Source organism: Pelodiscus sinensis, chromosome 15 (genome assembly GCF_049634645.1).
Source record: "Pelodiscus sinensis isolate JC-2024 chromosome 15, ASM4963464v1, whole genome shotgun sequence".
In the NCBI taxonomy this organism is placed as follows: domain Eukaryota; kingdom Metazoa; phylum Chordata; order Testudines; family Trionychidae; genus Pelodiscus; species Pelodiscus sinensis.
In genome coordinates, this window is record NC_134725.1 from 27136546 (window position 1) to 27153242 (window position 16697).

The following is a 16697-nucleotide window of genomic DNA, read 5'->3' on the forward strand; positions in this document are numbered from 1 at the left end:
CCCTGCTGCGGTTCCCCCGCTTATTGACTGATCAACTAGTCAAGAGAAAATCCATTGACTAGTCGATTAGTTAATTAACCTATGTTTAACATCCCTACCCCAAACAGCCATTTTTTTCTCTTGCCAGCACAATGCATATTTAATTACTGATACACAATAGAGTGGCTGCTGCAAGAGAGATTGAGATGCCAGAATATCCATTAGTCCATTGGTTAGATGAAGCTATAAGAGAGGCTACCGTGGTCTTCATTTTGTGGGTTTAGGCCTGTTCATCATACAACAGATGGGGCAGGGCATTGTAGCCTATATGCCTATACTGAGGTTGCTGTGTGGATGCTCATTAGCAGAAATTAGGGCATCTATGGACTTCAGGCACTATAGATTTTTAAAAAATACTTGGTATGTAACTGAGTTCCCATCTAATTCTCCTTTTATGAGAGCTAGTTAGTTTTTTGCTCTGTGTTCTCTTAGAAACTTCTAGACTCCAGAATGATTCTCCTGACCCTTGCTGATACAAAAACTGGCACATCAAAACATGAAATAGTCTTAGGAGTCATTAAAAATGGATAGAGAATAAGACAGAAGATATCTTATTGTCTTTATATAAAACCATGGTATGTCCACATCTTGAATACTGCATTCAGATGTGGTCATCTCATTTCAAAAAAGAAATATTGGAACTGGAAAACCTTCGGAAAAGGGTTTGGAATGGCTCCCATATAAAGAAAGATTAAAAATACTTGGACTTTTTAGCTGAGAAAAGAGGAGACAAAGGGGGAATATAATAGAGGTCTATAAAATCATGACTGATATGGAAAAAGTGAATAAGGAAAAGTTACTTACTTATTCCCACAATATAAGAACTAGGGGTTGCCAACTGAAATTAATAGGCAACAGGTTTAAAACAAATAAAATAAAGTTTTTCTTCACTCAGCACACAGTCAACCTGTGGAACTCCTTGCCAGAGGATGTGGTGAAGGCTAGACCTTTAACAGGGTTCTAAAAAGAACTTGATAGCCATTGATGGATCCAACTTCCATGAATGTATTAGCCAGGATGGATAGAAATTCTATCCCGCCCTCTGTTTTTCTGGAAGTGGGTGACGGGAGGGATCAAGTGAAGATTAACTGTTGTGATCCCTCCCTCTGGGGCATCTGGTGCTGGCCACTGTCAGCAGAGAGGATTCTGAGCTAGATGGACCTTTTGTCTGACCCAGTATGGCCATTGTTATGTTTATGTTCAAAGAACGATTTTTATAAAGTGCAGGTGTCAAAATTACAAGCTACCTGCCATGGATTTTGGGGACAAACATTTTCATTGCTAGGCTATAGTAAAATCTAACTTTTTGCAAGGAGCAGTGTTCTACACACAGTCAAATCCCTAATTTTTCTTCACACTGCTAACGTGATACTATGGCAACTGAAATTGTGGTTTTATTTTTATCTTATTTTTAAATCTAACTTAACATGCAGGGGATAGTCCTGCAGGACCTTAGAGAGTAACAAAAAATGTAGATGGTATCATGAGCTATCTGGCCACAACCCACTTCTTCAGATGAATGGTGGGTTATGCCCACGAAAGCTCATGATACCATCTACATTTTTTGTTACTCTCTAAGGTGCTACAGGACTATTTGTTGCTCAGTCTGTAAGAGAAAAAACTTAACACGGCTACCACTCTGAAACTTTTTCACATTCAGGGTTCAGTTTCATGAAGCAGCCTGACATGCTGATATTCCATATAGCAAAATCTGATCCAGTTCCCACTACTGGGATGATAAACCAGGAAGTATTTACAGGCCTGGATGTGAGATTTGGCCAACTTTTTATTGGAAGGATTGTAATGGATCTGTGATAACTGCTGATCTAGGGAACAAGGTGTTGCACAATTTTATATTTTAAAATTTTTTGTTTGTCATTTCCAAAGCCCTTTGTATCTTTGTAACAGCACTGATATGAAGCAACTTCTGTGGTGTGGAGTGATAACCAATCAAATTCACATTAACAAAGCAATAGAAAACATTCTCTCAAGAAAGGTGATGGCTACATCTTTAAATAATGTTTTGTGCTGCTACATATCTACATCATATCAGACTTAATACACAATTGGTCTGATTGTCTTCCTAGCTTATTTCTGTGGAAACATCTGATTTTTTTGCTAATAGTAAACTTGCGTTGTTGACGGGGAAGCAAGAGGATGTTCTTCTCTCTTTGAGGCTACTATGTCTTAAGGCAGTTAGCCTTAAGTTTAATAGGAAAGTTGGAATGCATCAAGTCAAAAATACACAAATTCTTAATAGGTTGATGACACAGAGTTATGCTATTATGAAATTATATTCTCTAAACTTTTGAGCTTTTGGCTGCCTAAATGCAAATATCAGTGTTGACTTCAGCAGATTCCAGAGTCACTCTTTAAGTCATTGTCAATTTTTTATTAAGAGGTTGCTAACTGATAACCTCCTGTCAAAATAATTGCTAGGCAGCTCATCATAAAGTGTGTGAAATATGCTGTTTGGTAGGTCCAAAAGCTATATTTAATGTCAGATTTCTGATGTAATTTATTCTGTATCACGTCTTATTAGAGTGCTGATGAATGACTAGGAGCCTGTTACTGCCTTGTAGTGGCTGACTCTGACATTGGGCATTTTGGCATTGAAGGCATGGGGAGGAGAGATGGGAAACAGCATGGTGTTAGGACATCCTGCTGTTTCTCGTTTTAGATCTTAAGGCTGGAGCTGCTGGATTAAGGAGGGCTGGAACTCTCTTCTTACCTCAGTAGTGTAAAGGTTAGAGATCTATCCTGCTGCAGCCCTCTTTGTAAGTCTGTAGCAAGATACGGATGATGGGGGAATTGTTGGTGGGTTAGCTGACAACGATGACCTCTCGAGGTCCCTTCCAGTCCTATTATTCTATGATTCTATGATTCTATGATTCTATGTTTATGTAGCCAAATGCTTATTGAAGTAGTACAGGAAGTCCCCGGGTTACGTACAAGATAGGGACTGTAGGTTTGTTCTTAAGTTTAATTTGTATGTAAGTCGGAACTGGTACATATTGTAGGGGAAACTCTAGCCAAACATTTCTCCAGAGCTCAGTTTTATTCTCCCACACCTCACTTCCCTCAGTCCTTTATTCTCAAGCTGAGGTGTCTGCTGAGAAAAGCCGCTCCACGTTTTCCTGGTCTGCTGGGGAGGGGGCGCTAGCTTCGCATCTCCCTGGTCTGCTGGGGGGAAGCAGCTAGTGCGGGGTTGCCTGACCCCGTTTGTAAGTAGGGATCCGATGTAAGTCGGATCCATGTAACCCGGGGACTGCCTGTACTGCATTTCATACTCAAGAATCACCTGTTGAGAGAGTCATGAAGCACCCAATGGGAGTGTAGGGGGGAAGGTGCAGTCACACATCCATGATGGTTTGGAAAAGCTCTTGTGTTGCAATACAGAAACCAGGCAAGTTATACTGCATCAGTTAAACTGGTAGTGTTATTTTGAGAGAGAATTTGTTGCTGGCATGCAACTTAAATTTTGATAGATTTCATTTTGGGATTTCCTGAAATGCTCCAGGTGCAAAGGAATTAAATTGGGGTGTAGAGGATTACCTCAGGCAGCAGGACATGATCGGGTACGAACATCAAACAGGTGCTTCTCTTCTGGCAAATACCGCATTTGCACCATGAGAGGTAAATTACTCAAAGTGGTTGAAAGAAAATTGAATAAAATCACCACATGGTAAATTTTACCATCTTTCTGTCTAGCCTGGCTATTTACTGTACATAAAAACATAAAAATGTCCATACCGAATGTGGCAGCGCATTGGAGTTCCCCCGCCTCCTGCACCCCCGTAGTGGCACAAACAGACTCCATCAGCCAAAAGAATAGAGGGAGTTTATTGCTTCTCCAGGATACAGCACAGCACAGATGTAATCCTGTTACAGGGCAGGCCTAGGGTACCTCAGCCCCCCTTGAGATGGGCAAGACTGGGCCCCTAAATCCCAGCCCGTTGTGTAGGCTGCTTCCTCCATGATTCCAGACAGAAACTAAAACCTCTCTTCTAGCCCTGCCCCCCAGCCAGGTGTTGGTCTTCGCCCTCCTCCCTTTGTCTCCCTCCCTGGGAGACTGAGCCTGGGTGTCTGGGTTAATACACATTTGGGAGAGTCAGTGAGAATCTCCAATCACAGCGCAGGGGGACCCCGGGTCACAGAGCAGACAGCACCCCCACTACGCCACAGCTGTCCCCCCTCCGAGAGCAAACTGAGCAGGGTCACTCCACTTGTGACCTAGGGAAGTTCAGGTCCCCTGCCCGGGAAAGCTGCCGTGGTGACATTGGTGGTCCCTTTGGCTCGGGCTGGCTGCAGTGATGCCCTGCAGGAGCCGGCTCCCCCCGTCCCGTTGCTGCACAGCTTTGGTGGGACTGGCACAGGCCCGTCTTTGGTGGCTGTACCAGCCCTTCCACTGCCCTTGATTTCTGGCCAGGGTCTCTCCGGCTGGGCCCATGAGCCAGCGAGCCTTTCCCAGAAAGCCAGGACATCTTCCACCCCCGACGTTCCATCCAGGGAGGTTGTCTCCTCCCATAACTCTCTCAGCAAGCCCAGGGGGTCCTTCCTGCTTCTGCACCCTATCTCGGTCTGGGAGAGCTTGGCAGACCCTCGGGGTGCTTCCCCCTGTGCAGACAGCAGATGGGGCAGGTACTTATTCCAGTTCTGTGGGTGCCGGAGCATAAAGGCCTCCAGCATCTGCTTCAGGGTCCCCATGAACCCCCCACCAGCCTGCTGGGCCGGGCACCATACGTTGGGGTCCAGGTAAGCCAGGCCCTGTGCTTCTCCTATAAGCACCAGAGCAGGGCCGACACGAAATGGGATCCCTGGTCCGTGAGGACCTCCTTAGGGAACCCCACCCTGCCAAAAAGGGCCAGCAGTGTGTCTGCCACCGTGTCTGCCTCGCTAGAGGACAGAGCCACAGCCTTGAGGCAGTGGGTAGCCGTATCCACAGCTACCAGGATGTATGTGTTCCCCGTCTGGGTCGCCTGACCGACAGGCCCCACTATCTCCAATGCTGCCTTACAGAACTGCTCCTCTATATGGGGTAGGGGCCCCCAAGCAGCTTTCCTCCCATCTTGGGCCTTCCTGCCCCTCTGACAGGAGTCGCAGGACCGGCAATATCACTGCACAGCCGCAAATATCCCCAGCCAGTAGAAGTGTTGGAGCAGCCTCAGCCGTGTGCACCAGATCCCCCGTGGCCTGCAAAGGGGACATCATGGGCCAAATACAGCAGCCTGAGGCGATAGTTTTGGGGGACTACTAGCTGCCGCTGGACCCCCCATGCCCTCACCTTCCTGGGGGAAAGCCATTCCCGGAACAGGAATCCCAGCTCCCACAGGAATCTCTCCTGGCCACCTCCCACCAGGGGCTGAGCTGCATGGAGGCTAGCTTGGTCCCTCAGCCTCTGCAAGGAGGGGTCTGCCTGCACCTCAGCCTGGAATTCAGCCTCTGGGGCAGGGATCGGGACCTGTCCCCCACCTCTGCCTAGGTCCGGAGTCCCAGCCTGGCTGAACTCCGTGTCCCCTGGAATGGGGCCCTGAGCCCCCAGCAGGGAGCCCTCCCCTGGGTCAGGGTCGCCAGCCCCTAGCTGGCTCTGGCTACGGGCGGTGACCAGGATCCTATGGGGTCCATCTGGCCACTCGTCTAGGTCACCCCCCATCAGCATCTCTGTGGGCAAGTGCTGGTGCACCCCCACTTCCTTGGGGCCCTCCTTGGCTCCCCATTTCAGATGCACCCGGGCTACGGGCACCTTAAACGGGGTCCCATCTATGCCCCTCAGGGTCAGCTGAGTGTTAGGTACCATGTGGTCTGGGGCTACTACCTCGGGCCGGGCCAGCGTCCCCTCCGCCGCCATGTCCGAGTAGCCCATCACCTCCCTGCCATCCACCTGCAGGGGCATGAGGCACTTGCTCCTCAGGGGCCTTCCTGCCCCCACCCAATACACGGAGAAAACTGCCTCCCGAGGGTCAGACCTCCCAGGGAAGAGGCACTGAACATCCCTCCCCCCACTCTGAGCTGAGGTTTGTCTGCCAGCCCCTGCCTCTGGGGCGGCCTGTCCTTCCCCTCACCCCACCAGTTAATCCTAGCAAGCCTTGGGTTGTGGGATCTGTCCCGGTGCCTGGGGCACTGAGCCTCCTTGTGGCCCCTTTGCCCGCAGTGATGGCAAGTTAGGTCCTGCAGCCCCCTTTGGGTTGGCTCTGTCCAGGTCCTGGCTGGTTCTCTGGTCTCCTGGGCTCGGCTCGTCGGTGATTCTCTCCGTTGCTTAGCCAGGAATCGATCTCGTCATGCTTCCCTCTCTCCTGGGGACTCCCATTCACACCTGGACCGACTCTCCGTGAACTGATCTGCCAGTCTCCCAGCCTCTTGGGGATCCCCTGGACTTTGGTCCTTGAGCCACAGCCTCAGACTGGGCGGGCACGCTTCATAGAACTGCTCCATCATGATCAGCTTACGCAGGTCCTCTGTGGTCTGGGCTCCAACCCTGGACACCCACTTGCAGCCGTATTGAACCAGGCGGGAGGCCAGATCCACATAGGTCTCCCGTGGCCCCTTCTGCACCCCCCAGAACTTCTTCCTGTATGTCTCGGGGGTCAGCCCAAACTTGTACAGCAGGGCCTTCTTGACTCAGTTGTAATCCCCTGGCTGTAGGCCCTCCAGCTGATTGAGCACCCCGCGAGCCTCCTGGTTCAGGGCGGGGATGAGCTCCTGTAGCCAGTCAGCTGGGGGGACCCGTTGCAGTCCACAGGCCCTCTCAAAGGAACCCGTCTGTGTCACCCACGTCCTTCAGTTGGGCCACCACGAGCTTCTCCAAGCATCTGGCAGCCCTGGACCCCTGGGGCCCCTCCCCATTCAGCGCAGCTGGGGTGCCACCGCTTCTCTGCTCTGCCATGGCCAACTCAAGTTGTCGCTGCCTGTCTCGGTCCTGGAGGTCCCTCTCTCGATCTTGGCACTCCTTCTCTCGGTCCTCTACTTCCAATTTCTTCATCTGCAGCTGGATCTCCAGCTGCCGCAGCTCTGCTGGGCTGGCCCCTGCCCTAGACGGACTACAGCTTGCAGGGCTTCCCTGGGAAGCTGTCCCGTCTACCTGGCGGGCTCCAGTGCTCCGCCCCCTCTTGGAGCCTGAGATGCTCCCAGGGTGGGGTCTGGCTGCTCCCCACAGGGACAGGGTCCCAGCCCTGTGGCTGGTCATTCTCTTCTAGCCGGTAATCAGCTGGGCCTTGGTTGCTTTTCCCATGGGCAGGCCCCTCTCTCTGCAAAGCCTCACCAGCTCTGCCTTCAGGAGTCGGGTGTAGGCCATCTCCCTGCCAGTCCCCTTGGTTTGGACTTACCGGTCTAGTGCTGCAGCACCGCACAATTCCCAAGAACCACTTCGCTCTGTCTCCAGCATGCCTGGCTCTAAGGCCCTTGCTTCTACTGAGCCTTGACACTCACTGCTGGAAGCTTCATTCACGGGGTTCAGTGCATCCCGCTCCTGACACCACTGTGGTGGTGCGTCAGGGTTCCCCCACCTCCTGCACCCCCGCAGTGGCACAAACAGACTCCACCAGCCAGTAGAATAGATGGAGTTTATTGCTTCTCCAGGATACAGCACAGATGTAATCCGGTTACAGGGCAGGCCTAGGGTACCTCAGCCCCCCTGGAGATGGGGGAAACTGGGCCCCTAAATCCCAGCCTGTTGCTTAGGCTGCTTCCTCCATGATTCCAGACAGAAACTAAAACCTCTCTTCCAGCCCTGCCCCCCAGCCAGGTGCTGGTCTCCGCCTTCCTTCCTTTGTCTCCCTCCCTGGGAGGCTAAGCCTGGGTGTCTGGGTTAATACACATTTGGGAGAGTCAGTGAGAATCTCCAATCACAGCGCAGGGGCACCCCGGGTCACAGAGCAGACAGCACCCCCACGACACCACACCAAGTCAGACCAAAGATCCTTCTAGCCCAGTATTCTGTCTGCTGGCAGTGGCCAATGCCAGATGCTCCAGAGGTACGGATCACAACAAGTATTCTTCATGTGATCACTCTCCTGTCATCCATTTCCAGACAAATAGAGGCTACGACACCATTCCTGGCAAATAGCCCTTGATGGACCTAACCTCCATGAACTTATTTATCTCTTGATTGAACCCTGTTAAGGTCCTAGTCTTCACAACATCCTCTGGCAAGGAGTTCCACAGATTGACTGGGCACTGCCTGAAGAAATACTTCCTTTTGTTTGTTTCAAATCTGCTACTATTAATTTCATTTGGTGATCCCTAGTTCTTATATTATGGGAACATGTAGATAGCTTTTCCTTATTCATTTTTTCCAAAACAGTCATTGTTTTATAGCCCTCAATCATCCCAGGCTTCCTAGTCCGAACTACAGTTACTCCTCGTTTCACGGTAGCCTAGTCTGAACTACCTAGTCCGTGCTGCATGTAGCCACGCGGCACGGAGTCCGCACTAACGGACATTTAAAAATGGCGCCACCCGGCTTTATACAAATGAAGCCCAGGAAATTCAATCCCGGGCTTCATTTGCAACTCCAGTTGACTACATTACCACCCTAGTTTGAACTAGGGTGGTAGTGTAGACATACCCTAAATGACTTAGTGGCTCTTTTGGCTGACCCGCCATACACACTGTTCTTCAACCATGGTGCGGTACTTTGTGTGCACCCAGTCTTTCTGCCAAAGGTCAGCTCTGCTTTTCATAGAAATGAACCCATAAACCTACCAACATTCTATCCAAAACCTCGTTCCTTGCCAGAAGAGTCACGCCTGCACACCATGGATGTCAGGCGACCGCTAGTCTTTTACCTTGACAGAACATGGGTCTTTAGGAAGTCTCAGCGACTTTTCCTGTCCATAGCCGAGTACCCCAAGGGGCATGGCGACATCCACTGCCTACCTTTGGGGAGTACCATTGCAGGACATATGCCATACAACAACCTGGTCATCTACTCTTACCTTCGTTAGACATTATGCCCTCGCGAACATACTGAACATACTGATTCAGTGGTGGCCTAGGCTGTCTTGTCTACAGCACAGAGGCTATAAGCCTGAAGCACACGTGTAGCATTGGACCACTACTGTATACTCACCTCGAGTGGAGCAACCTCGGGGATACTGCTCTACGAAGAAGAGAGAGTTACTCACCCTGTGCAGTAACATCTGTTCTTTGAGATGTGTGTCCCTGTGGGTGCTCCATGTCCCACCCTCCTCCCTGCTTCAGAGCTTCTATTTATCTCTTCTCAGATGCTTCCAGTTAGGAGGAAACTGACAAGACCGGACCGCGCTCAGCTGAGTGGTGCGAGGCAACAGTCGCGCGTGCATGGTCCGGTGGGGACTACTTCTAGTGAAAATCCTCCAGTTTGCAGCGCTGGGACGAGCCCAGCACCTCGAGTGGAGCACCCATGGGGACACACATCTCGAAGAACAGAAGTTACTGCACAGGGCAAAGACCCACTTCGTCAGATGCATGTAGTGGAAATTCCAGAGGCAGGTATAAATATGCAGGCATAAGAAAAGAGTACCAATCAAGAGTAAGGCTAGAGATAACTAGGTCAATTCAGTCAGGGAGGATGAGGCCCACTTCTAGCAGCTGATGTGGAGGTGTTAACACCAAGAGAGGAGAAACTGCTTTTGTAGTTGGGTAGCCATTCACAGTTTTTGTTTAATCCTAACGTGATGGTGTCAAATTTGCAGATGAACTGTAGCTCAGCAGTTTCTCTTTGAAGTCTGGTCTTGAAGTTTTTTTTTTTGCAGGATGGCTACCTTTAAATCTGCTGCTGTGTGTCCAGGGAGATCTACAACCCATCCTGAATAATGATCCCTCACTTTCACAGGCCTTGGGAGGCAGGCCAATCCTTGCCCACAGACAACCTGCCTGAACCTGAAGCAAATTCTCACCAGCAACTATATACCGCACAACAGTAACTCTAACTCAGGAACCAATCCCTGCAACAAACCTCGGTGCCAACTCTGCCCACATATCTACACCAGCGACACCATCACAGGACCTAACCAGATCAGCCACACCATCATGGGTTCATTCACCTGCACATCTACCAATATAATTTAGGCCATCGTGTGCCAACAATGCCCCCCCTGCTATATACATCGGCCAAACTGTACAGTCCCTATGCAAAAGAATAAACGGACACAAATCAGATATCAGGAATGGTAATATACAAAAACCTGTAGGGGAACACTTCAATCTCCCTGGATACACAGTAGCAGATTTAAAGGTAGCTAACCTGCAACAAAAAAACTTCAAGAACTGCTGGAGGTGAAGTGAGGTGTAAAGTGAGGTGAGCTGGCAGCATGTGGGGGTAGGGGTGAGACCCACAGTGGGGGGTGTCTCTCAGTCCTGGCCCCCCCTGCAGAGGGCCTCTCCCACAGCCCCCTGCCATGGGTCTCGCTGCCCCCACCCCCAAGCCACTGGAGCAGCACGTTTTAAAAGTCCAGCAGCTGCCCACCATGTGGCTCACGGCCCACTACTCACAGCTCAAGGGCTGTTGTGTCCCCCAGTCTGGGGCCTGCCCTGCAGTAAGCCTCTTTGTCACCCCTTCCCCCACTGCAGGAGCCCTGCAACTCCCCCCTCCCCACCCCACAAGCCCACCAGCAGCTGCAGTTTACCTTCAGTGCTGCTGCTGCTGCTTGGGAGCCATAGGTTCCTGATCCTGGGTTAGGAGTGGAGAGGAGGGAGGCAGGGGAAGAAGCAGGAAGCTGAGCGGGAGGAGCTGTGGGATGTAGAATGATGTGATTACATTACTCTATCATCCCACAGGAAAAACTTTTATATATATATACATAGAGGGTGTGTGAAGACTACATGGCTCCATCGACATGAAACGAGGTTTACCGGAGCGGTCGACAAAGGCTTCCCTTGTTGACCGCGCCGTGTCTAGATGGCTGTGCTGTGCTGGATCAGCTGATTGTCGGCACAGTGTGGCGGCCATTTTTATTTTAATTAAGTGGGGATTATTTAAATCCCTGCTCCATTGACTAAGTCGAGTAAACTTTTTTACATGGCTCCGTCGACGGAGCCATGTAGTCTAGACGCATCCAGAGAGAAAGAGAGAATATGATTGACTTGGGAGAGTATGTGTCAAGTGCTTGGAGGGTACAAGTTAAAATACTGCTAAAACGTATAGAAGCTCTGCAAAATATTTCTGTATTTATGTGTTGCCTACAACCCAGAAGGATATTTTTTGGCATCATCCTCCCATATTCTTGTCATGCATCTTGGCCAGTGCTTGAAAAGCCCCTGTCTCATCTAGGCTGGCATAGGACTAAATGCAAAAAACTTCACCTAATAGATATTAATGGTCCAAGGACATAACATTCAGAATTGTTTAGAAAAACTAATTATTTAGCCTTTGCCGATATGTTAATCTTCATTTTTCCCAGAGTACTCTTATTATACCCAACATGTCAGGTCCATAGAAGTCTAATATTTTTATGGGTACTAACATTGCCCATTCAGGGTCCAGCATGGATAAAGTTGTCACTGATGCTGCTAAGCGTTTTTGAAAGTTTAATGGTTTTAAAATTACATTGCACACATCCAGAATCTTGATCAGTTGTAAACTCCCACTCATAAAATTTGATGATCTCCAATATTATTAAATTGCTCCACATGGTACAAAACTGTGCAAACCAAGTACTTATAAAAAGAAAATATGTGAAGTACTGCAATAATTTAAAATTGCTGTGTGCACTACAGAGTGCTTTAATACTGCTGGAACATTTCAAATATTTTTATATGTATTCAAGTATAAGGGACTTCATTCCAGAATAGAGTCAAATACCTTTGTGATATAAAAGTGCAACTCAGACTGAACCATTCTCCAGGTGTAATATGTAACATTTGAATTTAATGTTAAGACATTGTAAGACTTGCTGTCATGCCAGTGTTACTGCCTTAATCTCCAGGAGGTCACAAACAAAAGGGCTGTCTCGGTGTTTGGAGTGGAAAAGTTTAGTGACACACTCGGAGAAAGAGTGTCCCTTTATTTCTGTAGAATCATAGAAGAATAGAGAGAATGGAAGGCATCATGGTTTAATGCAGGAGTTCTCACAACAAATCTTTTGGTGGCCTCAGAGCATGGCCACCCACTCTTGTTGATGGCTGCTCTGTCAATTTCCCCGAAAATGTTAAATTTTAGGAAAACCCAATAAATATGCACATACATATGGCCAAAGCATTGTAATTTATTTATGTAGGTTGATTTTTATTTTTGCGAACTCAATAACAATAATGTGCAGTAGTCCCTGCTTTTTTCTGGACTAGGGATGTAAACGACTAGTTGACTACCCGATAAGCATATGTTTATCGGGTAGTCGAATAGTGACTTGAATAGTTGCTTCCCTCTCCCCCCTCCCCATGTTGCTTCTATCAGAGGGTATGTCTACACTACAATGTTAGTTCGAACTAACGGACGTTAGTTCGAACTAACATTCATAGCCACTACACTAGCGCTCCACTAGTTCGAATTTGAATCGAACTAGCGGAGCGCTTAGTTCAAACTACGAAAACCTCATTTTACGAGGATTAAGCCTAGTTCGAACTTACTAGTTCGAATTAAGGGGTGTGTAGCCCCTTAATTCGAACTAGTGGGAGGCTAGCCCTCCCCAGCTTTCCCTGGTGGCCACTCTGGCTAACACCAGGGAAACTCTATGCCCCCCTCCCGGCCCCAGACCCCTTAAAGGGACACGCGCTGGCTACGGTGCCCATGCCAGGTGCAAGCCTGCCAGCACCCAGCCAGCAGACCCTGCACCTGGCACGGCACAGAGCCACCCACCAGATGTCCCCCAGCCCACCCCCTCTTCCCGGGACCAGGCTGGCAGCTCCCGGGAGCTTCCCCTGGACCGCAAGAGGCGGGCACCTTCCTGGGCTAGTGCGGACATCGTGGACCTCATCCACGATCTCCGCACTAGGCACAGGAAAGTGGCCGTCTAGGGCAGGAGAGCTGCCAGCCTGGCCACCCAGGAGCATGTGTGCATGAAAATCAAGGGGGTCCACTGAGACCCCCGACCTTGAGCCCTGAGCTTACAATGGCCGTCCTGAGTCAGACCAAAGGTCCATCTAGCCCAGTAGCCTGTCTGCCGACAGCGGCCAACCCTAGGGACCCTGGAGGGGATGGACTGAAGACAGTGACCAAGCCATTTGTCTCGTGCCATCCCTCTCCAGCCTTCCACAAAAACTTTGGGCAGGGACACCACTCCTACCCCCTGGCTAAGACTACTCCATGGACCCAACCTCTATGACTTGATCTCACTTCCCTTTAAACTCTGTTCTAGTTGTAGCTTTCACAGCCTCCTGCAGCAAGGAGTTCCACAGGTTAACTATTTGCTTTGTCAAGAACAACAACTTTCTCTTACTAGTTTCAAGCCTGCTACCCATTCCTTTCCTTTGGTGTCCTCTAGTCCTTCTTTATGGGAACTCATGAAGAACTTTTCTGAATGCACCCTCTCCACCCAACCCCTGCTTTTAGAGACCTCTATCCTGTCCCCGCTCCATCTCCTCTTTTCTAAGCTGAACAGTCCCAGTCTCTGTAGCCTCTCTTCATCTGGGACCTGTTCCCAACCCCTGATCATGTTAGTTGCCCTCCCCTCTCCCAGCCTTTCTCTTCCCCTCTCCCACCTCCTTTTCCCAGTCTCCCCCAGTTTTGTTCAATAAAGACAGAGTCAATGTTGGAAGAAACGTTATCTTTATTTTGTACATCAATAAGAAGGGGGACTAGGGAAGGGTAAGTGGAAGGAGGTGAGGGAGGAATGGGGTATGAGCCCCCGATGGGGAGGACTGGGCTGGCTCTGTGGGCTTCTGGGGGTGGAAGCTCTCCTGCAGCCCCCCGATTGCCCCCTCTCCCCAGATGGCAGCCTGCGGCAAGTGCAGCCGGGCTGATGGCCGAGTGCTGTGATGTGCCCAGTGTGGGTAATCCGGGCAATCCAAGCCAGGACTGCTTTGCAAGCGGGGCACCCCTGAGAACTGTCTGTCTGGGGTGGGGGTCGGGTCCCTTTAAGCGCAGCCCTCGGCTAGCCTGAGACAGCAGCTCCACGCTCTAAGTCCTCCTCTGATGCTCTGCCGGCACTGCTTCCGGCCATCCTTAAGCCCTGTTCAGGGTCCACTCAATGTGGACTTGCTACTTCGAATTAGCAAAACGCTAATTCGAACTAGTTTTTAGTTCTAGACGCGTTAGTTCGAATTAGCTTAGTTCGAATTAACTAATTCGAACTAAGTTAGTTTGAATTAACGCTGTAGTGTAGACATACCCTGAGAGAGGCAGTGGGTGGGGAGCGGGAGCTGGCTTAAAATCCAGCTCCCCCCAACACCGTTTCCACAGAGGGGGGCAGGCAAGGCAGAGGCACTGCAAGGAAATGGTGCGAGTTGGGACTGAAGCAGTCCCTACTCACCCCGTATTCCCTGCTACGCTTCTCCCTTTGAAATGTAGCAAGAGCCCCCTGGGGATCCTGACTGGTTTGGCTTGGAGCTAGAGTACTTCAGCTGCCCTTCCCCCCACCCTCCCCACATACACTGCTGTGCTGCTCCTGGCCTCTGCCTTGGAGCTGGACCCCTGGGGGCTTCTGTTTGCCTTTTGGGGTGGGGGAGGCAGGAGAGAGGGGCCACTGATGTCAGGGGGTTTCTTTCTCCCCATCTCTGTACCCCCATCTCCACAGAATGAACAGGGTGGGGCTTTGGAGAAGGGGCAGGGAAGGAGGTAGGATAAGGGTATCTGGGTTTGAGGTAGATCCTGGCTTGACTTAAATTGGAAAAGTGATCTTATGCTTAAAAATGTTGGAGACTGCTGCCCCCATGGGGTCCTGAAAATGTGGTGGAGCCCTAAAAATATTGTGATTTTTTTAATTCAATAGGTACCCAAATAAATAGAAAAGTTTTGGAATTCTATTTTTATTTCTTGTATATTTCTTATGATTTCTTTTTGTTTTCTTGAAAAAAACTAAAAGTATCAGAAAATTAATATCAAAATAACAGGTCATACAACTGTTATGAATATTTTCTTGTGGATCCCCCGGACTCATCACATGGAAACCCTGCTCCACAATAATGTCACTGAATGAACCCTGCTTGACACTGAAAACAATGTCAAGATTATCCTCTAATCTTTTCTATCCATGTGCGGAATGCATTTTGTTATGCACATTGAGGCATGCAGCACCTGTAAAAACACATTGTGCTGGCTGCGAACACTCTGCTAATCACCTTGGTGGCATTTGAATGTCTCCTGGATGGCTGCCCAAGCACTCAGTTTACAGGGAACACTGAGTGGGAGTCATTTTGGGAATGGGTAATGAGTGCAGCATGTATGATTTCAGCCACTTTATAGGGAGTTGATGCTGTACCATAAGAACAGCCACAGTAGGTCAGACCAAATGTCCATCCAACCCAGTATTCTGTCTTCTTGCTCCTCTGTCCCTTCATGCTGCCTGAGCAGTTGGAGCTGGCGCGGACCAAGAACTCCCATTCTTTCTCTCCTCCCTCTCCCACCTCACAGGAAGGCAGCAGGCAGAAGGAAGTTGCTGGTACACAACAGACCCGGCTTTTCAGGACACACGCCAGCTGTTTGGGGAGGGGAAGCAGCGCATGTGCTTCCTGAGACCACGGACCTGGCAGGCAGCTGCAGGACTCCCAGGTACCAGCCTAGCTATCCCTTCCCCTCGCCCACACCCCCATGATTACCCTGCCCCCCTGCTCAGACCCCACAAGTACTCTGCCCACAGCCCAGTGCCCCACCTGCCCCCTGCCCAGATCCCAGTCAGCACCCTGCCCAGACGCTACCAGCACCCTGCCTCTTCCTCGGAGCCAGACACCCTCCTGCCCACTCCCTCCTGGCCAGACACCCATCCCAGCTTGCTCCTACACCCTATTTTCTTGCCCAGATTTTGCACCCCATTCCTATCCCACTCACTGGCACACTGCATCCCCTGTCCCACACACTGGAACCCTCATTTTTGGCTCCACCTCAGGGTATGTCTACACTACCACCCTAGTTTGAACTAGGGTGGTTAATGTAGTCATACGGAGTTGCAAATGAAGCCCAAGATTTGAATTTCCCGGGCTTCATTTGCATAAAGCCGGGTGGCGCCATTTTTAAATGTCCGCTAGTGTGGACTCAGTGCTGCACGGTTACACGCGGCACGGACTAGGTAGTTCGGACTAGGCTCCCTAGTCCGAACTTCCGTTACTCCTCGTAACGGACATTTAAAAATGGTGCCGCCCGGCTTTATGCAAATGAAGTTAGGGAAATTCAAATCCCGGGCTTCATTTGCAACTCCGTATGACTACATTAACCACCCTTTTTGAACACCCACAAATTCCACTAACCCTGGAACCCCAGAAGAGTTAATCTGGCCTGAGGCCTTGAACCTCAGTCCTACCTCCTCTCCCACCATGGGACTGGCGTGCCAGGGGAGGAAGGTGTCTCAGTTGGGGCCACATCAGTGAGGCTTGGGAGGCGGGGAGGATTGGAGGGTTTATTTATTTATTTATTTATTTTATTACATCTCGCTTGTGTGGTCCCTGACTGATTTTTCTGTGGTTCGGTGACCCCTAACCCAAAACAGGTTCCCCGTCCCTCCCACAAATAAAGACAATGCTGAAACGTTTGTTTTGGATATATTTTATTTAAAAATGAAACCTGGCCAACAAGCCCCCAATTAGAGGCAAGC